General features: G+C 48.0%; 1 protein-coding gene across 1 annotated transcript in view; it reads right to left on the bottom strand.

Annotated features, from left to right (window-relative positions):
- Positions 1-24,664, bottom strand: part of LOC135387752 (uncharacterized) — a 155,426-nt gene that overhangs the window by 15,292 nt on the left and 115,470 nt on the right. The window lies entirely within an intron of this gene.

Raw genomic sequence — 24,664 nt, 5'->3', positions numbered from 1 at the left:
AGTGAGGATCACTCATTGGATTATAAGATGGCACAGATGATAATCACGTGAGTGTAGCCTGGGTTGGACGAGACCGTCAGGGTGAATGTGGGAAAAGGTGACGGGAATGTACAGGGTTATTCTAGCAAACATTACACATTTCGATCGCATTGTAAAAATATAAGGCTAGGTTTGGCCATCCCAAACTTTGCGGGCTGATAGCTGAAGTTTTTTTGTAAGCGCTATGGTCATGCAGAAAGAAAATTAAAAATAAAGCAAAATCTCGCCCTATGCATTTTCAATGGCCTATCCCACACAAACACCGCCATTTTTTCTTGTGTCTGCTTCACATTCACATCACTTAACACAGGTAGCGCTGCCTACAATGATGTGACATGTCGATTCTGATGTTATACAACAATCCTCTTATTCCAGTCTTGTTCTGTATGCTTGTGCCACATGTGTGTGGTGAATGAAAATGAAGTGCATACTCTCAATTCGAATCGACAGTTTACATGCGTAACCTGGATCGCGGCGACCTTCTCAATCCACCCCCTGCTAACAGATTGAATACGACGCAACTTTCTGGCGAATTGACCCGTTTACATGAGCGGATTGGGTGCGACAGCTCCGCTCGACACGGTCGTACACATATAAACGCGGCCTAATGCCTCGGTATCAGTCGGTGACCGCATTAAATAGCAGTTATCAATAACACGTAAGCAGGCTTCGCGTACTTCATAACATGATACCCGCTCATGATAACACTTGCCGAGTTCATCATGTGTAATCTATAGACTTTTGTGTACCTGTTACATATCATGATGCGTGGCGAACATGTTTTTAATTGTAGATGTGATCATATGAGCGTTGGACAATAGAGGAGGACGACAACAGCTACTGGTGGTGACGGTGCGGTGGCGTTAAACGTGATTTTACATACATCATCACAGTGATAATCCGTTCGATGTGTTCATCCGTCCGTGTCGCTCGTGACATTGTATATATCGTTGTGCTGATTTGTCTCACTGCTCAGTGTATAAAATCCAATTTGAAGATTGTCGTCGCACTTCAGATCACTTTGAAAACGTTCATAGCATGTTGGTTGGTCGACCACAGCCCAACCCGACTCACATGGTACTCGTCCATGATGATGTTTGTTGGTAACATAATGCCATATTAGTTTAGGTATCTGCTGTTTTTATATGCTGTAGCATATCATGATGTGTGCTCATGCAACATGACATCCGACTGTCACTTTATAGGATTAATGAAACTGATCAATGTTGGACGACTAACAAGGCAGCAATAACAAACGCAGTCTTATATGCAAGAACAGGAGGGGATATACGGAATGGCCCGATCGCGTCGCATGCCGATATCCCGTAAGCCGAACCCCCCAACCGTTTTATACCCACCAGCTAGCGCCGATATCACGATGTTGGAAATCAGTGCTTTGTCGGCAGATAAGTGAGTGACAGAGGACGAAGCATCAGAGATAAAATGTGAAATTTAATTCAGTTAACTTCCCCGCGCGCAAACGGCTTCGGGATCATGTGTCAGCGTCAGCCACAGCTATATATAGGTTGGCACACTGCTAATGCATGTGCTTTGCTACATTCAGGATATGATTGCGCGATTGTTGCGAATATTTGCATTGTTGCGATTGCAAAGAACAGCACAACACGCCTTCGCCAATAACCTAAAGTGCCGATAAATTGATTCTAACATAACAACAATGATAACGTCTAAAATGCTAATACGCCAATTGTAACGTCTATAATACCCACACTATAATTCTAACATGACCTAACATCTAAAATGGTGGCAAATTGAGTCTAACGGTGAGCAGTTGTCCGACGGGCAATGTCTGGTGAGCAACTGTCCGGTAGCATTCCATGAAACGGTATTCGATAAAATGGCATCGATGAAACGTCGGTCGACGAACCGGCGTTCGATGAAATGGGCGGACACCCGATATGCTTGCATTGCTTTTCTCAGTGCGCCGTGCTACGCAAGAGTCCTTAGACAAATAGGCGCATCCCAAACTAACGAAATCATAACAGACATCGGTCCAGCGTCCTTACGGTCCAGTACGTACATCATCAAGTGTACTACAGGAACGCACGGCAACAGATATAAAGACAGACACTTATACCTTAAAACTTCGGAGGGAGTTATACAGTTTGAGATAGGACGAGCTCAGAAAGAACAGAACTAGGCACGTGCTATACTTGAGCACACAATGGAACCAAGAATTCGTTCTACTCTTTCCTCTTAAGCCGCTCTGATATCTTTGCACAACGAACTTTTTGTCACTGAACTTTGTGTTGTGAAGTCTGTCTGGAAGTCGCGACAGAAAGCGGATTATTCTCCTACAAGGAGAAAAGAGGGGTCAAAACACCGAAACTGGTGGCTGGTTTACGCGGTCCCGGCGCTTTCTTTGTTTCAGTCGTCTGGAGAGGTCGACGACTCTTGGGTTAGACTGTCATAAAAACCGCAGCTGAACTTGTACGCAGCACTCTTGGAAGAGTTCTCGTCCAGCAAAGCGTATCGGTGTTGTCCGATTTGAGTGCCATGAAGATAAGCTCCGACGACTTGGCGGATCTCGCCTTGCAAGGCCCAGGCCCTATGTCGCTGATTTTATTGTCCTTACACCTCTTCTTTAGTTTTGTATGTTGCTTCTGCGAATTTCACATTACGTATCATGCGTCTGTGGCTTATTTTGCCTTTTCTTCCCTATCTCTATGAAATGTCCGCCAGGGCGCCCTGCCTTTATTAGGTGGCTGATGGAGAAAGGTGCCCTGCGCAGCGAAATGCGTTGCAGATTATGCAATGGTCCTGCGACTTTGAGCAATCCGGTTACAGGGACTGCCAGGTGGAGGTGCAAGAATCATGGACACAATTGGGGAGAATCTGTACTCCATGATTCCATGTGCAGGATTCCCCTCAGGATTTGCCTTAAGCTCATGCTGATACTTTCTAGCGATCGACATACCTATCGATACCTAACCCGCGAATGTTCCAGGTCTGGAAAGAAGATTCACCCAGTAACCATCTCTCGTTGGTTGTCACTGTGCCGCTCTGTCGTGTCCCTCTCAATCCAGAGACAAATCGCTACAGAAGGTAAAATTGGTGGCAGAGGTAAAGTTGTGGAGATCGACGAAAGTCTCTTCGGGAAGCGTAAGTATCACCGAGGTCGTGCTAGGCAAGGCCATTGGGTCCTGGGCATGGTGGAAAGAGATGCAAGCCCAAACGGCAAACACAAGGGAGGTGAGTTGCGGGTTGTCATTTGTCCCAACAATATGAGAGGCAGGGCCACTTTGATACCGTTAATAAAACGTCACGTTGCGACGGGTACAACTATTATTACGGACTGCTGGGGTGGCTACTGTAACCTTGAAACTCTGGGCGAACGTCCTGAACTGTGGAGACGGCAGCGTAGAGGTAAGTACTACACCCACAAGGTTGTTAATCATCGGGTCGAGTTCGTTACAGGGCCAGACCGTGAGATCCATACACAGACAATTGAGTCGACATGGCGAGCACCATAACGATCGCTTCATCGTGGTGGGCCGCAAAGGAACGACCTGCAACGTTATCTAGATGAGCAGCTGTGGCGGAGACATGTACTGAGAGCGGGACTTGATGCATTCCAGCATTTTCTTGTCGCCGTTGGAACAGCAAGGAGTCGTGTCTTCGCGGGAACTGAAGCGCTTCGACATCAGACACGTCGTGTTCTTGGCACCAGAAGCACACCAGCACGTTCTGCGCGTCACCAGGCTGCGATACCGAACCCCAGGCGTGTCATGGTTGCACCACCTGCGCCGCCTCCTGCTACAGGGGATGCCCAACGCACTGGTGAGCTTTGCAGTCACGTGCTTTGCTGATTTCGCCTTCACCATATTTTCTCTCACAGAGCGTGCAGCGACCGAATTGCTACGTGCCACCACCACTACGCGGACACCTTCCCAGCATTCCTCCTCCGTGGACACAATCCGGCATACGCAGACAGCACGAGCACAAAGGATTCAGCATGCCTCGCCTTACTGGCGTCCTAACGCAGCGACAGCTGCAGTGGAAACTCAGTCTGCTCTGAGCAACACCTATAACTTTGCAGGCGTCAATTCGCCGACAGTGGTTACCGCATCCCTCCCCTTCCAGGTCATACCAAGCCCGTATCCTGGTCTCGCGGGGCAATATCACCAGACCTTTGGTTACAGCACACTAAGTTCTGTTGCTGTTCCTTTCCCTATACAGCTACCGAACACTACCTTCTTCGTACAGTAGCAGGTGACAAATTTTTGTTAATATGGTATGTGTGGAGTCCACTGTTACTTCGGGACATGGTGTCAAGCTGCCCTTTGCGCGCTGAATCCAGTAGAACCTGTGCAGCAGCCCCGGGCAGCGTAGCTAGCGCGTCGCTCGTGACATTGTATTTCAATGACTCAATTTTCAATTTCAATGACTCGCATGATGAATGATTCAAAAATGAATGATTTTCAATGACTCGCCGCTCGGAAGCAGACACGCGGTAAGGTCTCTGTCGGACTGGCCGAGAATCTCCGGTGTCGATAGAATGCGTAACACCCCTGGCAACTCCTTGCCATGGCCGGCCGATGTCAAAGAGCGAAACATAGTCGTGAAGAAGGCGGAGCATATCGGGGCGGTGACATTCCTCGAGGTCGGTAGATATCATTTTGTTTAGAGCGCTGGAGTCGGTGGCCGATAGGGGGGGCGGTGGGTCGTCGTTCGCGGCGAGCAGAGGCGTAACGGCAGGAGAACTGGGCGAGTCGAGCAATGCGGCAACGAACCCAGCCGGCAGCCAAACAGGCGCTCCCAATGTATTGGTGATGGGAATACAGGTTTCTCCATCCTTGATAGTGGACAAAGTACACGGTGCAATAAGGCCTTTGCGAGCGAGGGGTGCGGGTTGAGGAATGACGAGAACTTCGGATGGGTATCCGCGAGTACCAGGAGGCGTTGCGAGGGGGACAAATGAGGTAGCGCGTGCGGGAAGCGAAGTGTCTTGAACAACGTGGAGCTTGAAGGGCGGCGACTGTTCCGAAGTAGAAGCGCTGTAGGAGGGTAACTCGGCAAGCAGTACGTGTTCTCCGGCGCAGTCAATGAGAGCAGCATTCTCATGAAGGAAATCCCAACCCAATATGATGTCATTACAGCAAGAAGGAAGTACCGTGAACTCAACCGGATAATGAACCTCATGAACTGTGAGACGTGCAGTGCATTGTCCAATAGGTAGGAGGAGGTCGTTGCAGGCCGACTTAAGTATGCCACCTGCAAATGGCGTAATTACTTTGCGCAAACGACGAGAAAATGGCAAGGACATCACGGAACAAACGGCTCCCGTATCAACAAGGGCGTGCACAGATACTCCGTCAATAGTTACGACGACGATGTTTCGAGGAGGAGTGTCAGTGGGGGGTGAACGCGCAGCCTGCCCTCCTCGGTCTATGACCGCGCCTACCGGTTTCCCTGTGAGGCAGGGGACTGGTGGGAAATAGACCGTCGCTGTGGTGAGCGGCTCATGGCGGGAGACGGCGAACGACGTCGGGGAGGAGGCGAGCGTGTCCGGGGATTAGGATCATCGATGTAATAGCCGTCCGTTCGGTAGGGAGAGGTTGGTGGAAAGTTGGCCGGAAACTGACGACCACGAAAAGAGAAAGGGGCAAATGGCTCCTGGAGCGTCTCGGCGTCCCGTCTGCGACGACGACAGAATCTCGCTATGTGGCCACGTATTCCACAGTAAAAACAGGTGCGGGAATCCAGAGCACGAGGCGGCCGGTATGCAACAGCGGCGCACGCGTGGTCGCACGTAGGGGCCACTGGAGCACAGGGAGGAGGGCCATCACAGGTCGTTGGGGGCGACGTACGACGCACCATATCAGCGTAAGTGGGCTTGGGGGCCGGCGTAGACGGAAGGCTGAGGACTGACGCCACCTCCTGACGTACAATATCGTGCAGAGGCGATGGTAGAACAGGGGGCACCGGCGTGTGAAGTTGCAGCCGGTCTGGCGTTGGATCGACTGAATAGCGATGAACCTCGGCAAGTTCTTCGCGGATGATATCGCGTATCATGGCCCGTAAGTTGTCCTGGAACAGAGGGTCAGCATATGACACTGTTGCGCTCGCCGGTGCCGGAAGGATATGCTGGATGCGGGAGCTGCGGGCATCCTGTAGCTGACGGCATAGTTGAACGGCATCTTCCACGGTCGCTGGCGATTTCGTGACGAGCAGTTGAAATGCGTCTTCCGCAATACCGCGCATGATGTGCTTGATCTTGTCTGAGTCGGGCATATGCGGGTCGACCTTGGAACACAAGCATAACACGTCTTCGATGTAGGACGTGTATGATTCTTGGGAGTGCTGCATTCGCTGCGAGAGTTTGTGCTGGGCGTCCGCTTTCTTGTATGCCGGGCGGCCGAAGAGCTCCCGAGCGCGTTGGCAGAACACAGGCCAGGTGGCAAGATCAGCTTCGTGGTTCAGGAACCAAGTTTTCGCGAGGTCGGTAAGATAGAACGCGACATTGGTGATTTTCATGGTGTCATCCCACAGGTTGTGTTTGCTCACGCGGTCGAAAGCGGCTAGCCAGTCCTCTATGTCACAAGAGTCAGCCCCAGAAAAGAATGGAGGATCGCGTTGGCGGAGCGCAGGGGCGGGCCGAGGAGAGGAGGATGGCTGGGCATCCCCAGCAGGAGGAGAAGATCTCTCAGCATGATTTTGTAGCATGGCGACTGCTCGCAAAACTCGTCCGGAGCGAAGTTCCAGGTCAGTCAGTAGGCGAGGGAAGCAACGATAAAATCGTCTCGAGGATGGGAGCGGCCGCACCTCCACCAAATGTAAGCAGGACAGTAGAGGCAGGATAGGAGGGCAAGAGACCGTTTACTGAGCGACGCTCAATATTCGAAAGCGGCGGGTGCTAACCCAACGATAGCGAAGCGGCTGCCCGTTGCTCGTCTTCTTCACAATATAATTGTGCATGTGTTTGTCATTTCCCTCATCTCTTGTTTGCATGCCTCATTTTGGATCTGGAGCGATCCCTCTTTTCTAGCTGACAGATCCTGGGTCCGCATACATAAAGTCATCAACGCTAGCCCTAGAAATTCGGAGAATATAAAGCACTGCAGCGTTTTGCTGGCTGTTCCTGGGGACACCTCAACATCCATTATAGTTCAATTTCATGCATAGATCGTCCCTCCTCGACATTTATGCAAGTGGGCCCATATCCTCGGCGGAGCCTGAACCGCTAGAGGACGCTCTGTCCAGGTGGCGGATACGACTGTTCTTCGTCCATGAAGAAGGCAATAATTATGCCAGCGGACCAACAGGCACTTTCATGGCAGTTAGGCTGCAGAAGTACGGATTTTCTTTGTTTTTCGCTCTCTTTCTTTTTTCAGGCACGTGGACTCCACTACCGAGGCATTACTGCACGGGTTTCAGAGGACAGCCCTCGACCACATGTACTGTTGTTATCGCCAACAAAAGCCTGTCCATGCAGTTCCTTGCAATAAATGTCATGTGCATTAATTTCTCAGCCCGCTGTGGTCAGTTGCATGCGTCTCCTGGTTTCAAATAGAAAGATGATGCGCTCCCAGTCGATTGACAGCGGTACGGTGCCACCGAAAGTTTAATAAAAGAAACCACCAAAAAAGTAGTTTTCTGTCGTCATTAGCCAGCATTACCAAACATACGCACAAAAACGACCTGGGCGTCTCGTCAAAGTCCTTCTGTAACAACATGTGTGGCATCATGTTCAGTAAAAGGAGGAAAAGAGTCTTCTGTCGGCATTATCTAAACATACGCACAAAAACGGCACGGGCATGGCATCTCATCAAATTCCTTTTGTAACAACACGTGTCGCATGGCGCACTGAAGACATAAAGGGGGTATGAAAAAAAAAATGCAGTCCATAATGACGCATTGTCCCGTGAAACGACAAAGAAACAAAAGCGGGGTATACCTCTCACCGCCCGTGTCCCGGTTCACAGCGCATCGCACACGAATCGTATGACATGCTCAATAAAAGGGAAGGCACACACACGCCAAGGAACGCCCTACTATTAAAAAAAACACGGGCGCAACGATTCTGCGGACGTCTTATCAAGATCATTCTAACAACGCGTGTTCCATATGTTTAATAAAGCAAACAAACGCTGGCATCGCCCAAGGACGCCGATCATAAAACGTTTATTAAAAGCAAAAACAAGCCATCATAAAACGTTCATTAAAAGCAAAAATAAACAAACAAACGCGGTCATCGCTCAAGGACGCCGATCATAAAACGTTTATTAAAAGCAGAAACAGGCCATCATGAAACGTTGATTAAAAGCAAAAACAAGCCATCATAAAACGTTCATTAAAAGCAAAAACAAACAAACAAACGCGGGCATCGCTCAAGGACGCCGATCATAAAACGTTTATTAAAAGCAAAAACAGGCCATCATGAAACGTTCATTAAAAGCAAAAACAAGTCATCATAAAACGTTCATTAAAAGCAAAAGCAAACAAACGCGGGCATTGCTCAGGGACGCCGATCATGAAACGTTTATTAAAAGCAAAAACAAGCCATCATAAAACGTTCATTAAAAGCAAAAACAAACAAACAAACAAACGCGAGCATCACTTGAGGACGCGGATCATAAACGTTTATTAAAAGCAAAAACAAGCGAACACAGGAGCGGTCAAAATCCGACAATTCATTCCGCGAAGACAGAAAAAGAAGAAGAAGAAAAAAAAAAGAGACACAGAAATGGGATCATGACTCAGTACTTATCGCCGACCATTTTCGTGGTCCCAAGGAACGCGCGTCCCTAGGTTCACAGATCGAGCAGCGCCATCTCTGGAACACGGGCCAACTCAGGGCCATGGTGGATGGAACGACCCAGTGGACGTAGCATCGCGAAAAGCACGTCTCCGTCTAGGTTCGAACCTCTGCCCCCAGATGGCACTCAAGTCGACTCACTCCGCCAACGCGTCCTCCCATTGGCATAGATTGGAATAGATCATTTTGGTGTCTATGAGCGAGTGAGCAGATGTTGTGGCAATGAAGGGTAGCCAATCACATAGAAATTGAATGGATCACCATGAATGGGTGGAGCCTGGATCGGTCAATCAGCATGAAGGGGTGGAGCTGTGACCAACCAACCAGAAGTGGCTTGACCTAGATTAGAAATGGGTGGTGGATTAGAAATTCCTAGAACTGGATTAGAAAAAAGTGGCTGTTGTGGGGCTCGAATCTATACTACTCATATTCAAAGATGTATGTGTGTCAAAACAAATCATGGTGATGGAAGTGCTACAAAAGATACTGCAACCTCAAGTGGCCTGATTGCCCGTCAGTCCTGTAAGGAGGTGAGGAACGTCTTCGCATTCATCACCACAGTTTGTGCCTGAACTGTTTTCGTCTTCCACACCAAGTAGGGTATGCTGACGAGATGCAGCCGCTTCCCGCTTTCTCGATACGCTCATGCGACGTTCGTAGCTGCAATGTGGTGCATTAACGTTACAAAACATGCCAAGCGGGAATATAGAAAGGTACACGTACCGTTTCACAGATTTGGCATCATGTTGAAACACTAATGCACGTAATCGACGTGCGAAGAGCTGTCGTTCCGCATTCCTACAGGACGTGAAGTTCCCCGTTTGTTGGTGTGCACCACAGCCTTTGGGTAAAAGATACTTTAGGTATTTGACACGAAATGCATCTCGCAGATGGGGACCCCTACACCTGGCACCCAGAGTCCGCCCTCAGTCGTTTTACGGCTGATGGCTACAGCCCACCGCATTCTTCTTCCCATGGCATGCGAAACATCTTGCAACACCCGACAGACGAATTCGAACAGCTACAGGCGGAAAAGCCAACCATAGCGTAAGAAACGCAGTGGACGCGACAGTAGCCCGTAAACACTTGCTACCATGCGAAAAATTCGAACCGGAAGTACCGCGTCAGGGGTCGAGCTCCCGAGGTACGTCATATCCGGGTCCACCACATATGCAATGCGCTTTGCATTGCATTCTGGGATGCTCATCTCTACCACGTGACCGTTCACGTGACCCCCAGACAGCGTCTACTAAAGCCGACGACACTGTAGCTGCTGATGTCAGCGTTATGTTGAACGCGCGCCTGCACTTCTATTTTCTTGTGTTCGGCGGTTTACTATTCGACTACAAGACCGGTCGCAGTCCACAGAGTCCCATCACTCGTCGCAACGGTGACCGCCAACGTATGTATATTTTTGAAAAGTGGTAAAGAATGCTGTACCCAGAACACCGTTAATCAGACGTGTACAACAAGGGATACGTACAGCGCTAGCTCCCAAACGAAAGATTCCAGATGACTCGAACACACACAGGCGACTAAAACAACCGATTGAGTACCTGCGAATGAAACGTTTTGCCTGACAGAGCTATTTTCTGTTGAACGAGAGCTGCCGCCGGGGAACACGTTACGATACGTCGTTTCTACGATGGTGCTCGCATTTTAAGAACATCAGACTTGGAAAAGCAGAAACGCTCGGAGATCAGGGCGCGAAACAAAGCCTTGCAAAACCGAAACTTTACAGAGGATCACGTGGTAGACAGGACAAAAATGGCGGTTTTGACTCGAGCAACCGCCAGAGGGTGGCTACGCTCGTCTTGAGGGAAGAGCCGCTCCTTGTGTTTCTTTCGTCTATACCCCAGCTGCCATCCTTGCTCCATTCTGCAGTAGGGGAGGGGTTTAGATAAATAAATCACTGCTTCGTTGTTTTCTCGAGTAGGACAGAAAATTGCACATCGATGGAGACGAATATCTGAAGTCCTACTTGGATTTCTTGAGGATCGAGGAGGCAGGGCATGAAAAAGGACAGCCGACTGTAGATACAGCACCGGACAATCGCAAGCCTGCCCTTAAAGGGATGAAAGGATATCTGACAAGTCTGTGATCGTTCTCAATTAGTTCCTGTATTAAATCCATAGATTGAGAAGTTACCTGTCAAAGTTACCGTGTGAAAAATGTAACTAAGTTAATAACGAAGTTCTTCAGCATGAAATGTGACTCGCAGTTAGAGTTACTTAAAAAAAGGACGAGTTACTTCCAAGTTACTTCGGACACAAAATAGCATTACGCAGGTGCAGCGCGTGTGAGCAGTTGAGGTAGGCCTTGAGTTGCGTGCGGAGGCATGCAACACGGTTAGATCGTTTTCATGTATGTCCAACAATAGACCTCTCCCTGTTTGTAATCAAATGACGTCATATTGCTCGACAGCGCCACAAACTTGTTAGAATTGAATTACGCTCGAAGCTAGAGGTGAACAAGGTCGCGCCCGAAAGCCACGGTCTTGAAGGGATTACGATATGGTCCCTTAAAGGGACGCGACCGTCGGTCCTGCTTTTCTTTCAGTGGGAGGCAGCGAACAAGTGCCCGGTCGTGGAATCCAGTCCTCTCCTTCCGATTTGTTTCGGTTTCAGTCTGACTACTTTGCATCTTACTCCCTGTGGGTGCACAGTGGTTGATTGAATATAACGTTTTATGGCAAACAATGCCATGAAGGTACCGAAGAGAAAGCAAGAAAATATGTGGACGCGAGTGAAAAGAGAGTTAACTTGGAACTTAAGTTACTTTGGCAAAGTTACCAGGAAAAGGAACGAGTTCCTCTGAAAGTTACACGGCGCAAAACTACGGAGTTAAGTTGCAAGTTACCAGAAACAAAGGAACTTAGTTACAGTAACGAGTTACTTGTAACGCGTTAACTCGAACTCTGATTAAAGCATTCACTCTGTGAAATATGAAGTTGAAAATTTATGAAATAGCGAAAATATTCGATAGTAAGCACGGCTCTGAACGGCAGCTGTTACGACCCGCCTCTGATGGGAACTGACCATGACATGCACAGATGATATTGCCGACTCGCGGACGGGCTTTTGCAAGCAAACTGCAGGATTTGCAAGCAAGCTTCCAAACTTCGCCATAAAATAGGTTTTAATTTGACTTGGACATAAGATTGTCTCTAATCGTTGACTTCCAGCATGGTTACCGGTGCAAGTTTTCCTCTCTGAACTACTACTTCGTCAGAATGTGTCTCTGTCGGTGGCCTTTTATGAGCTGATGCGTAGTAGTGAGAACACGAGAATCGTTTATCATGAGAACCGTTTTGCGCAGAGTACTCGGAATTCACGAAAATTATCTCATGATCCCTTCAATAAGCAACGCCAACAAAACTACGTACCATCGGGACTGGCACTAAGGGTTGGTGCAGAGGCAACGAGTTACGTTTTCTGTGGATAGAGTAATCCCAATTTGGAAGGCTGCACCAAACCTCTTACGATTCAGGAAGGGTTCAGGAGAAGCCGAGGTCACAAAGGCGATGCTTTCCAATGCTGTGGTAAACAGTTTCACCGATGAAGAGGCTGCAGGAATGCTTCCCCACTGCATTGCTCGAAATGTGGAGGACGTCATCTGACAGTAATGTGTGATCCAGGAAGGGTTCAAGAACAAGCGTCACTGGTGCAGAGCACGGCATTGGCTTCGTCAGCAAGTCTCCACACTCGATGTTCAACGAGATGTACCGTTCTCCTCTAGAAAACCGAACAGAACGTCACCTAGATCGACAACTGTTAGACAACGGCAGCTGACGTTCATTCGTGAAGATGTCGCTTTCGGAAAAGCTTAAGCGTCAGCCAGTAGGAGAGGAAATATTGACAATCATACACAAGTACAACACACCGAAGATGTCATCGAGTACAGGTTTGGCCTCGTAGTCAATATGACAGGACTGAGGTTTGCATCGAAGCCTTGGATATGCCTGACATCTGCAACGCCGTCATGGAGGTTGAGAACGATGGGTTACTTTCGAAGCTTCAACTGGATGGAATGCGTATGCAACAATATGTTCAAATGCGTGGATATGCGAGTTACTGTTGAAGCGAAAAAAAAAAGCTCGAACCAAGTGAAAAAATTGGAGAGCTGGAGCATCTTGGAATTCAGGGCAGCAGGTGCCTCTTCGAATGCAGCTGGGTGTCCCTCCATTAATGACTCCTTTGGCGCAGGACGAAACCTGAGCCCTGAGTTACTCGCTATGATTTTGAGGGTTTGCAAGAGCAGCGTAGGTATTTCAGCTCGAGAAGATCTTCCTTCAAATCACTCTGAACGAAGCTGACAGATGGGTAGTTTCATTTTAAATCGAACAACGTGTGAAAGTCGTATTTTTTAATTCGCCCAGAAAAAATATATGTTAGAGGACAGTTCAAACGACGCAAATCGCGCCACGTGCGACGCTCGTGCGTGTAGTAGTTTCCGCGTAGGAGAGGGGGAAAGTCTGAGGCTGCTTGAGCACGCTTTCTTTTGGACCGACTTTGACGGGATCTAGCACCGCTAATTTTATGTGTAGGAACTGGAGGTTTTTTATGATTATAGGCTGCACCATAGACACTGTCGACAGTTACCCACAGAACTCTGAGAGCCACAGATTTTCTGTTAAAAAATGCAAAACTTGGCGTAAACGTTCAAAAAGGCCAAACTTTGTTACCAATTTCCTTCATGACGGAACGTCTGAAAACATCGAGCTTAGTGCCGTTCGATAGGACGTTGAAAGAGCTTTCGTGCTGTATAGAATTCATTTTTCTCAGCCCAGTTGTTTCTGTGTTATTAATTTGAGAATCACACATGGTAGGCGAAAACTGCCAATGTTGCATCTCAATTTTCTCAAAAATGCCATCTTCGATTTCTTTGATTATTTTTCGAAAGGTGGCGTCACGTCTGTACTTTAGACGTCAAGTGAGACAATCTTTTATTTTTGCCTGAGAGACGCGCAGCGATTTTTTTTGTCAGGCAGGGTGCACGAGGCTGCGGCCTTGCACGCCCCACCCACGAGCACGCGACCTTCAACCTCTTCTTTGCTATATGTGTCCCGTTGACGGAGAAATCAATGACCACACTGTGTGAGCTTGTTGTAGTGTCCCCGGAGCATCACTTTACGTTTACCCAATGGTCTCTCAGTTCCGTCAGGCTCATTCAAACCGTGGGAGAGTACATGAGTTGCCTGTGCGCCCTTGACGAGAAGCCCCAGTTCGACGAACATACCGACAAAGCAGTGAGAAGAAACGAAGCGCTTCGTAGAGATCTTTATCCACTGGTAACATCTTAGCTTTTGTTTCAGGTTGCCACCAGTCCCCCAGGAAGTGTGAAAGTCACATCCTTTTCATTGGTAAAAGAACGAAGAACGGAAGTTTCGAACAACGTAAAATGTGCCCATTGCGAGATCCCTGCAGGTGGTGGCTGCCACCATTGGATTAGCATCATCCGATAGCTGTACACATGTCCTTTCACATGATATAAGGTGAATGGGTTCAAGCGCATGGATGCCAGAAGGACTACTGAAGACCACACCGAGGGTTTAAGGTACCTACGGCTACCGGAAACGAGGGATTTTAGTTGTGCGTTGTTCTGTCGGAAATTTTGATTCCCACGGTGACACTGACACATCTCGGTGAGGGCGAACGTGTTATACTTGAGAGCAGCAACTGTCATCACAGCGGTCTTACGGGTTTTGTACCACCCGTCGTGGTTCCGAAATAACGCTGCGGAGCATAAAACTAATTAAAGCGAGCATGCGCACCTTCGGAACTATCACTTATTGCGCCCAAGTTAAGAGGCGACTGCAACCGCGCGACCACAAATTTGTATTCTCAGGTGTTGTAACTTTCTGTCCCCTGTGGCCGTAGTTCTGCCTTCTTAATATGAACTCGCACGATAGCCTCATAGCGTGCGTATGTGCATTGCCTCAAGCACATGTGCGGGAGAATAGTGAATATGCGCACGTGCGTGCGACTCCCATGAAAGTGCGTAATAGCAAGTTCAAGTTGCCCACGAAAGTATTGCCCTGCGTCTCCAAAGGAAAAAATAAACATACGTACCATAAGTGCAAAATAAGTACATAATGCAACACCTGGGCATTAAATTACAAAGCAGACTACGAAGCAAAACACGCTCGTAAACACTCGAAGAGCGCCATTGTGTGGAAAAATCGCTCCGCGGAAAGGTAGCCCTACGTCTCAATCAAAAGGAGAAAAGGTACCTTACCAGCAGCGCAAAGTACCGGCATAATTCTGCCCCTGTGGAATAAATCGTGAAAAATATTCCGGCTTTTTAGAAATAATTAAGATCGAACATGCAAAATTTTCGCGTACCACTCGTGGTTTTGCGATACTAGGCGGACAAAGAATGCGCTTGAACCCAGTCACTTTATATCATGTGAAAGGTCATGTCTAAAGCTGTCGGATGATGCTAATCCAATGGTGGCAGCCACCACCTGCAGGGGTCTCGCAATGGGCACATTTTACGTTTTTCGAAACTTTCGGTTTTCGTTCTTTTACCGATGAAAAGGATGTGCCTTTCACACTGCCTGAGGGAGTGGCGGCAACCTGAAACAAAAGCTAAGATGTTACTAGTGGATAAAGATCTGTACGAAGTGCTTCGTTTCTTCTCACTGCTTTGTCGGTATGTTCGTCGAACTGGGGCTTCTTGTCAAGGGCGAACAGGCAACTCATGTACTCTCCCACGGTTTGAATGAGCCTGACGGAACTGAGAGACCATTGGGTAAACGTAAAGTGATGCTCCGGGGACACTACAACAAGCTCACACAGTGTGGTCATTGATTTCTCCGTCAACGAGACACATATAGCAAAGAAGAGGTTGAAGGTCGCGTGGTCGTGGGTGGGGCGCGCAAGGCCGCAGCCTCGTGCACCCTGCCTGACAAAAAAAATCGCTGCGCGTCTCTCAGCCAAAAATAAAAAGATTGTCTCACTTGACGTCTAAAGTACAGACGTGACGCCACCTTTTGAAAAATAATCAAAGAAATCGAAGATGGCATTTTTGAGAAAATTGAGATGCAACATTGGCAATTTTAGCCTACCATGTGTGATTCTCAAGTTAATAACACAGAAACAACTGGGCTGAGAAAAATGAATTCTATACAGCACGAAAGCTCTTTCAACGTCCTATCGAATGGCACTAAGCTCGATGTTCTCAGACGTTCCATCATGACGAAAATTGGTAACAAAGTTTGGCCTTTTTGAACGTTTACGCCAAGTTTGGCATTTTTTAACAGAAAATCTGTGGCTCTCAGAGTTCTGCGGGTGGCTGTGGACAGTGTCTATGGTGCAGCCTATAATCACAAAAATCCTCCAGTTCCAAGACAGCGGTGCTAGATCCCGTCAAAGTCGGTCCAGAAGAAAGCGCGTCCAAGCAGCCTCCGACTTTCCCCCTCTCCTACGCGGAAACTACTTCACGCACGAGCGTCGCACGTGGCGCGATTTGCGTCGCTTGAACTGTCCTCTAACATATATTTTTTCTGGTCGAATTAAAAAATACGACTTTCACACGTTGTTCGATTTAAAATGAAACTACCCAGATATGCGTCCAGGTGTCTTTGGACAGGAATACTCTGCGCTCAACTCCTTCGAGCCAATTTTTATGCTGTGGTAGGCAAGTTTTCTACGTCTGTAGCATCATATACAGGTGGCTCATCAAGAAATGGCAAGTCCGCGTCTGCATTCGTCATACCATCCGAAGGCTTGGTGCAAGGACGACGCCTTTCGCATCCAACCTGATCAACAGCTGCACAACTCTATGCCATCATTTTCGTTCTGCAGCGCATCGTGGATTTTACCCCGCGGGAATGGGTAGCGTACTCCGAAAGAATACTGCACTGCAAGCTACTGAAAATTCTGGCATATTAGGCTAATCCATACCCCTAGTGAGGATGTGTCAATGGCTTATAACCTTGTGTACGAAGCGTGGCACAGTCTGGTTCTCCAGTGGGATTCCAGCCCATTGTGGTTTCGTCGGGAATGAACAAGCCGAACACCGCCGCAGAAGTAGCACTGTCGTCTCGGAGACGGACCAGTATCGCGCCGCTTAGAGGAGACTGTCGTTCTATATTTCGACGCCTCGTGACTCCCCTGGCTTTCCGCCAATGGACAACTGACATTCTCACCGCAGCTATGCCGAGAAAACTTGATCCAACGCTCGCTTCCCGCATGCCACGGAACACCTCTCGTCACGATGCCGCATTAGTTCATCGAATGCGACTCGATGTGGCTTCTACAGCGCAGTGGCGTTACCGCTTGAGAAAAGTTCCCCAAGATGTTGTCAGTGCAGTGCTGTAGAACGTCCAGAGCACATTCTTCTTAACTGGCTACACTGCCAGCCTGCACTCGTTCCCCTCTCTCACAAAATCGCTTGGTCTCTGGCCAAATCCAGCCCACCAACGCTCTGCCCTCAAAGCTCTCTTGACCTTTCTCGATGCCATAGCACTTCGATTGCTTTTGTGAATGGGCTCATTATTCAGTTCCCCACATCCCCGCCAGCACGGGGGCAGAGTAAAGCCCTTGGCGATCAAGCTCCCCATTCATTCATTACCTCACAATAAGGTTGATATTTATTTATTTATGTTTAGAGGTTTCTAACAAGCAAAGCAAAGTCTAACGCTCCGCTCAAATGCATGAAGATTTGGGGATAATAGTTCAGGGGGAAAGGAATTGCAGTCCTTGATGGTACGCGGAAAAAAGGAATACTTAAATGCATGAATACGTGACCTGAATGATTCAACACGCTTACCTTGATTTAATCTCGCAGAGTAGCGGGGAAGGGGCAAAAGGTATAGGTTTTTATTAATGCGCAGATGCGAATTCAAGGAAAAACGAATTGGGGGGGATATGTTTAATGATAACAAACAAACAAAGAAGAGGAACGAGGGAAAGGTCAGCCAGACAGGGTGTCGGCTTGCTATTCCCACAAAAAAATAAAATGGAACGAATGGTTCAATTGTTTAACCATATGTGTAACAAAGGGAGTCCGATGGTAGTCATTAGTAATAAAACGGGCAGGGAAGTTCTTTTTCAGTTTCTCTTTTTAGACAAGTTGACTCTCAATGCTGTTACTACGGTGCTGTAGATGATCTAGAGCACATTCTTCTCCGTTGCCTACACTACCAACCTTTCCGAACCGTACTCTCCGGATCACCCCTCTCGGACGACTCTCGCCCCGTTCTTACAAAATCGTTTGGTCCCTGGCCACATGTAGGCCACATGTAGCCCACCCGCGCTCTGCCCTCAAAGGTCTCTTGGCGCTTCTGGATACCATATAGGACTTCGATCCTTATTGTGAAGGGGTTCACGATTTCATTCCCCGCATCACCACCAGCAACAGGGTAGAGTATCGCCACTGGCGATACAACTCCCCATTCATCACTTCACAATAAAGTTGTTTTTCTTCTTTTTCAATTTTTGATATCATATTCGTGTGATGAGGGTCTCAGATAATCGAGGCATGTTCTAGGACTGGTCTGATTAGCGTGTTCTAAGTTTCTATGTTTATGTTCTATGTTTAACAGATCGAGAAGACTGTTATTTTCGTTTGTGTCTGTTTGTTAATGCATTAGTAGAAATATAATTAATATGGCTGTCCCATTTAAGAGTGTAGGAGATTATGAGGCCAAAATTCTTTGACTATCTGAATGCATCTGTCGCCAACCGAATATTGGAATCTCATTGGTTGCCTTGTTGGTTGGTTATGTCAAAATTAATTCCCATTTGCCATCTCACACACCACTCTGAGAGTTTACAATGGCTCCTTCGCAGCAAGTTGATCAGACTTTGACTGACACGTCTATAACCGTGTATTCACACGAGCGTGTTTTCTGACGGCGCAGCGACACCAGGAGCGAGAGGATAAACGATAAGGCGCTGAGGCTACGCCCCTCTGGAATGCCTACACCGATAGTGTTCCAATGTGCTGTCAGCTCAGATGCCGGGGATGACGTTCGCGCTGCGGTTGAAGGTTGCAGCATTAATTTTATGTGCACGGCGTTTCGTACGCAAAGGACGAAAGAAAGCGAAAATTGGTGGCTTTTGCTGTTCTCATTGACGATAGTGAATGCTGCCACGAAAAGAAGTAGTTAAAGAAGATATGGACGAAAGAATGGGTGTTGAGGAAAGAGCACGGTCTGCAAAATAGCCTTCTACGGGAGCTACGACACGAGGACCCATGTGCCTACCGCAAGGTTTTGAGAATGGATGCGGCCGCTTTTGAATACGTTCTGCTCCGCATAGCAAAGCGGATAAGGAGAGTATAGAGATGAATATGCGGGACATTATACTAACCAGTGATCGTTTTTCCGTAACCCATCCGCAACAGATTCCTTCGAATTATGTGCGCTTAAACATGCCCCTAAATGCATAAAGCGGTCATAAATAAGACTGAGCGGGAAAGAGTGTACGAGAGAGTGCTATGAAGGCTGTGTGTCTTCGTTTTCTACCGTGACGCCGCAGCAGTGTGACGGTGATGAGTGTGATGTAAAGCAGAGACGGCTGTGGCGTAAAGGTCGCACCTTTAGAACACAGTAAAAACAGCTTCATCGCATAGCACACTCTGCGCCAACCATTGCCGCGAATAGTAGCCCTGGCTCACTTCTGACTGGAAGACACAGTGGAGCGTACACCTTTTTCTCTCAATGGTGTGCGCGTGTGTGTGTGTGTGTGTGGTAGTTCTGCCGCACGTTCTGCTAAAGCAAGAAACCTTGTCCTCTTTCTGCAGAAGGCAGGTCTTGCTCCAAGATCCATCTATCTTATATAGATCTTTTTCTCTCAATGGTGTGCGCGTGTGTGTGTGTGTGTGTGGTAGTTCTGCCGCACGTTCTGCTAAAGCAAGAAACCTTGTCCTCTTTCTGCAGAAGGCAGGTCTTGCTCCAAGATCCATCTAACAGTTTGCTCCCCCCAACGAACTCATGCACCCTCTACGCCACCTCTTTCATCGCACGTTAAAGAACCCTCAGGTGGGCAAAAGTAATCCACAGACCGACCGCTGTGGCGTCACTCATGATCTAAGTTCTCGCGCGACGTAAACACCCAATTATTATTATTATCTACGCACCTCTATCCTCCATCCGGCCAGCTTCTTTTCTTTTTTTTTTTTTTTGGCTATAGTCATGACGACGCCCACTTCTGTGTGGAAAACAACGGCGAGCCGATCCTGCCATAACCCCTCTCCCTTGTGTCAATTCGGATATATGATAAGTGACAAAAAAAACCGTTCGCCCTGCTCTATATTCGAATCAGAAGCGATGATCCTATCGCTCGTGGCCATGGTTGGAGCATAGCCTGCTATGCTTTTTGAGTGCAGAAATGGGATGGTTCAGGTACGGGAGCGTTCCTGCGTTTCATTGGCCCCATTGCTTTAGGCGTTGGACAGGCCATGTTTTTGTGTCTACTGCCTTCGTACACTACTCATTGCAGTTCATCGCATATACTGGTGGCATAACGAGGTGGAGTTCACCACCATGAACCCGCACCGTTGGTAGTGCAATTAGAACGGGAGAACGACCTCTTTTGGAAATAATCCTCTCCCACTCAAACAACCTTTATGATCTTTCCTGATCTTTTTCTTTCTTTTTCTTTGGGGGAGGGGGGTTGGGGGGGGGTTAGTACGTTACCGTCGCATCCATACATATAAAATTATGGGACAAAACGAAATTTACGAATTCGCACTTTTTGCATATCGCGTTGTATAAGCTCCCCCAGTGAAAAATTACGAAATAATGCTATGGCAAAGCGAGACGCTATAACGTAAGTTCGTCAATATGTTGCATTTTCAGCATAGTCACGTTACTTTGATGCGCTGTGGCACCATTCCCAAAGTTCCCAAACTTTGATGTGAAAGTGAAACTTTGGACGTGATGGTGAACACAGGGTGCTACCTGTAAGCTTGTGTAATTACAGACCTAAAATATTATAGCATTACACAGTTAATTTATGATCCAAGACAACTATGAATATGCGCGACCTCCGCAGTGGCCGGCTCGTGGATTAAATTTTGAGCCCCTTTGGCTTACCTGGCGAAACTACCAGCATCCTGAGCTGATACCTTTTGGTTTGCAATGCGAGCATGCAGCCAACTCGTTATTAATAATTAACACGTTCTTAACTGATACAACGACTACGCCGTGAATATGGGGACCCACAAAGTGCTTTGGTGTACATACATACCGTTGTTTCGACATCCAGGTGTCTCTTTTTCAGTTCAAAAACGATCTGTTCTCACATGGCATGTTTCCATGGTACATTTCGGTATTACTCATCGGCAAGTTTCCACAAAATCGAGTGTTGCTCTATACCAGGTGTATTAGATAAAAACAAAAGAGCTTGTCACATTGGCATCAGAAGGTGGCTTTCTTTTTTCCTTTTTTTTTTTCGTCCTCCCCGGAAGGCTCTGCGCGTCAGTCGTCATATTCTATGCCCCAGGAACAAACCATCCGCGTGGTTCTTTCTGACGGCTAGCAGCCGAGCGCAGTGATGTTGCACAAGGCTGTTATCTATCTGCATATCTATAAAAAAATAAGAAAAACGTGCGCGCTTGCTAGATTCTGCTGTACGATAAGCTCCGCCCGCGACCGAATGATTGGATCATTGGGTGATTACGCTGAGTCCTCCTTCTCCTCCTCCATTCGCTGCCCAGTCAGAAAAGGCGCTCGTGTGAATACACGGTAAGCGTCACGAAGACACAAGGCCGGGAGTAATCCCGACATAGCGCAACTTAAGCAGGAGTAGATGATATGGTACGCGATCGAACGCCTTAGATAGGTCTAAAAATATGGCATCAACGACGGATGGCACCAGTTGACAGTAGATAAGTTGTTCCTGAAGTGTAAGCTGCGAGTATACTTTCAGATTCCAGGTACTTCATTATTTTGCAAGCTATGATATGTTCAAGTAGTATGCATTATGTACTGAGAAGTGATATAGGGCGGTTAGTAGTAGGTAAGACCTTATCCCCGGTCTTGTGTATTGGTATCACTTTGGACACCGTCCAGTCTTTTGGTAAGGGGTAAAGATATTTCACCACCATTTCAGAGTAGCGCCATACCAATTCATCACAACCAGGCAACTTTTTTGGCCAAAATTTAGTAACAAGTTGAATTTGCCCTTAATGTTCACAGAAGTTGCCGGCATTGCCAGTGGTAATCTACTGAGGCTCACAGACACGTTGCAAAAAGGTTGTGTAAACGCTTTAAAGAATGTGCGATTGAATTCATTCGCGCTCGCCGCTTGCCGTAGGCGTACCATCTGCCATAGGCGTACCGAGAGGGGGCAGTTGAGGGCCGTGGGCCCTCCCTGAAGCTTCAAGGTCGCTGCTGAAAATAGTGCACCCTTTAGTCTCAGATGTCGTAATACGAACCTTTGAACACCTGCACAGTCTCCGCAACGTCCACCTTCAGAAAAAGAGGTGGTAGTGGGGAGGGGGGACGTTTGCCCCACACACGAAACACTTTGCCCCCCCTCCCCCCAACTGGAGAAAATCCTGGCAACGCCCAAGCGTCTGGCTAGTAGGAGTTATGTGGCTAACCAGCTGGCGAAGATCGAAAGTAAACAATAATTCAAGTAACAAGATGCTATATAGACCTCGGAGCCTCTACAAGTAAGTTGGGACCAATCAGTACCCGGCAGATTGACACCTCCGGCAAGTATAACATTTTCATTGTACTTGCGAACTTAGGAGAGGTACTGATGCAACAAATGAATACTGCGGTTGTTGAATGCTCTGCAGCGACGACATAATTCACTGTTCGTTTTTGTTCTTATGGTTTCCTTAGTAATCAATATTTTCTGTGTCCTGGCTTTCGGCACTGGCCTTCTATCTTGTCAATGGTATACCCACATGCACGCTCCCAAACCGGAGGTGTTGCATGCTACCCCTTCCGAGAAGAGACGTGGATGTCCCCAATATCTCAAACGATAAGAGTATATGTATGGCACAAAGCGCTTTGCCAAGACAAAAGAAAATATTTTGCTGGACCTCTGTGTCACGCACAGAGGTGTCTTCGAAGTGTTTTGAATTATAGAGAGTTTTAGTACATTGTAAGCTATCGGTTTTGCGTACGTAAGGGGTAGCGTTGGTGGTTCTGCGCACGCTGATAACAGAAAGAACTTCGCGCAGTGCGCGCAACCGTCAACACTAACCCTTGCGCGCATAAAGGCGACAGCGTGCGCGATGTACTAAAACTTTCATTAATAAATCGGGACATTACGACGCGAGAGAACGGTGATTATGACTGCCGCTACAGTGGACAAGGTGCGCCGAAATATCGACACACGAATACCACGTTAACGGCCCTCGTGGAAGACGGCGTGTCTGAGCAACTTGTACCCTCCCACCAACTTCCACCGTCCTCGGCCGGGTTTTTCACCCGTGATCTTGGGATCAGCAGGTGGGCATGCTACCGACTGAGTCACCATGGCGGCCCTGTTATTCAAAAGTTACATTGTAGATAGTTGTCTGCAGTTGTCGTGTTGTGTCTTAGTCTATGTGTGTTCCTGTCCTTTTGCTTGATACTAAAACACAACACGACAACTGCAGACTCAAAACTGAAGATTTATTCACAAAAGAGAACAGCGTGAAAGGTTAGGGGAGGGGGGAAAAGAGTAGGGTTGTGGGGGAAACGGGTCGCTCGGTTTTGAGGGTCAGCGTCCGCAGTGTCCCAAACAGTCCAATTGGGGGCTGTCAGGGCAATGGACGGGCAGCTTATGTAGCGTTCCGTTGCAAGCTGGGTAATGAGGGGGGCTTCTATAATCTGTCTTTTGCCCTCGTTACAACTGAAGTCTGTTGGAAGAGGGGATGGCATCCGCCATTCTGGCAATGTAGTGTTAAACGGCCCGAGGGGGTTCCGTTGGACACTAACGTCTTGTGCTCACTTAGCCTAGTATTCAGGCACCTGCCCGTTTTCCCGACGTATTTCCTGCCGTACGACATTGGTATCGAGTAGACGACCTGTTCCTGACATTCTACAGCCTGGAGTTTGTTTGAATTTGCATTCTCTTGGTTCCCGTAGTTTATTTACCCGCCCACACACGCTTTGCAGTTTGATCGGTGCGGTGTCTTCTACTTTTTTGAGATTATGCGAAAGATTGTGTGCATATGGAACCGCAACAAGCCTCCCTGGTAATCTTTCGCGTGAGTTTTTGTTGTTGCCTCTCAACTTCCGCACCAGTTTTTTGGCAGCGCCTGAGAGAAGCACAGTGGGATATGTTGCTTCCTGCCATTCGTCTGTTTGCGATTGAAAACTAATCTGTACGGAATGTTCACAGGATCGGGTCAGGGACATTTCTAAGGTAGCCGAGGCTAGGTTTCTTTTCACGATGTTAGAGCGGGCAGAACGGTACGGCAACATCCCTTTCTTCGTCCTTGGGCTGTAGAGCCAACATACATGCGTCGGGGAACTCCTGATGTTCAAGGAATTGTAATGTTCCATGGGAGGAATCCTGCCACATTGGATCGCCGCGTCATTCCGGACGAGCTTCGGCTGCTGCTTGGTTTCATGACCCCTACGGCAAGCCACATCAAACGAATTTGTAAAATACTGCGGGGAGAATGCTGGCGGCACCACAGGTTCTCCCAGGAGTGCCTCAAAGCCGGATGCAGGATACCAGGTGAGTCAGAGCTCCGAGTCAAGATTCCAGCTGTACACAAGCCTCGGGAGAAATTTTACTGATGTCACTTGGAAGGACACTCTCCGTGCTCTCATGGTAAGCTACAAGGAAAATAAGCCCAAAGGGAAAGAGCCATCCCCGAACTATCAACTGGTGAATTTGAGCCAAGACCCAACAGACGTCTCGCAGATTCTCTCAATGGGAACAA

The sequence above is a fragment of the Ornithodoros turicata genome, chromosome 3 (assembly GCF_037126465.1).
Source record: "Ornithodoros turicata isolate Travis chromosome 3, ASM3712646v1, whole genome shotgun sequence".
NCBI classification, from domain to species: domain Eukaryota; kingdom Metazoa; phylum Arthropoda; class Arachnida; order Ixodida; family Argasidae; genus Ornithodoros; species Ornithodoros turicata.
Note: the sequence above shows the minus strand (reverse complement) of the source record. Positions and strands in the feature narration are given on the sequence as shown.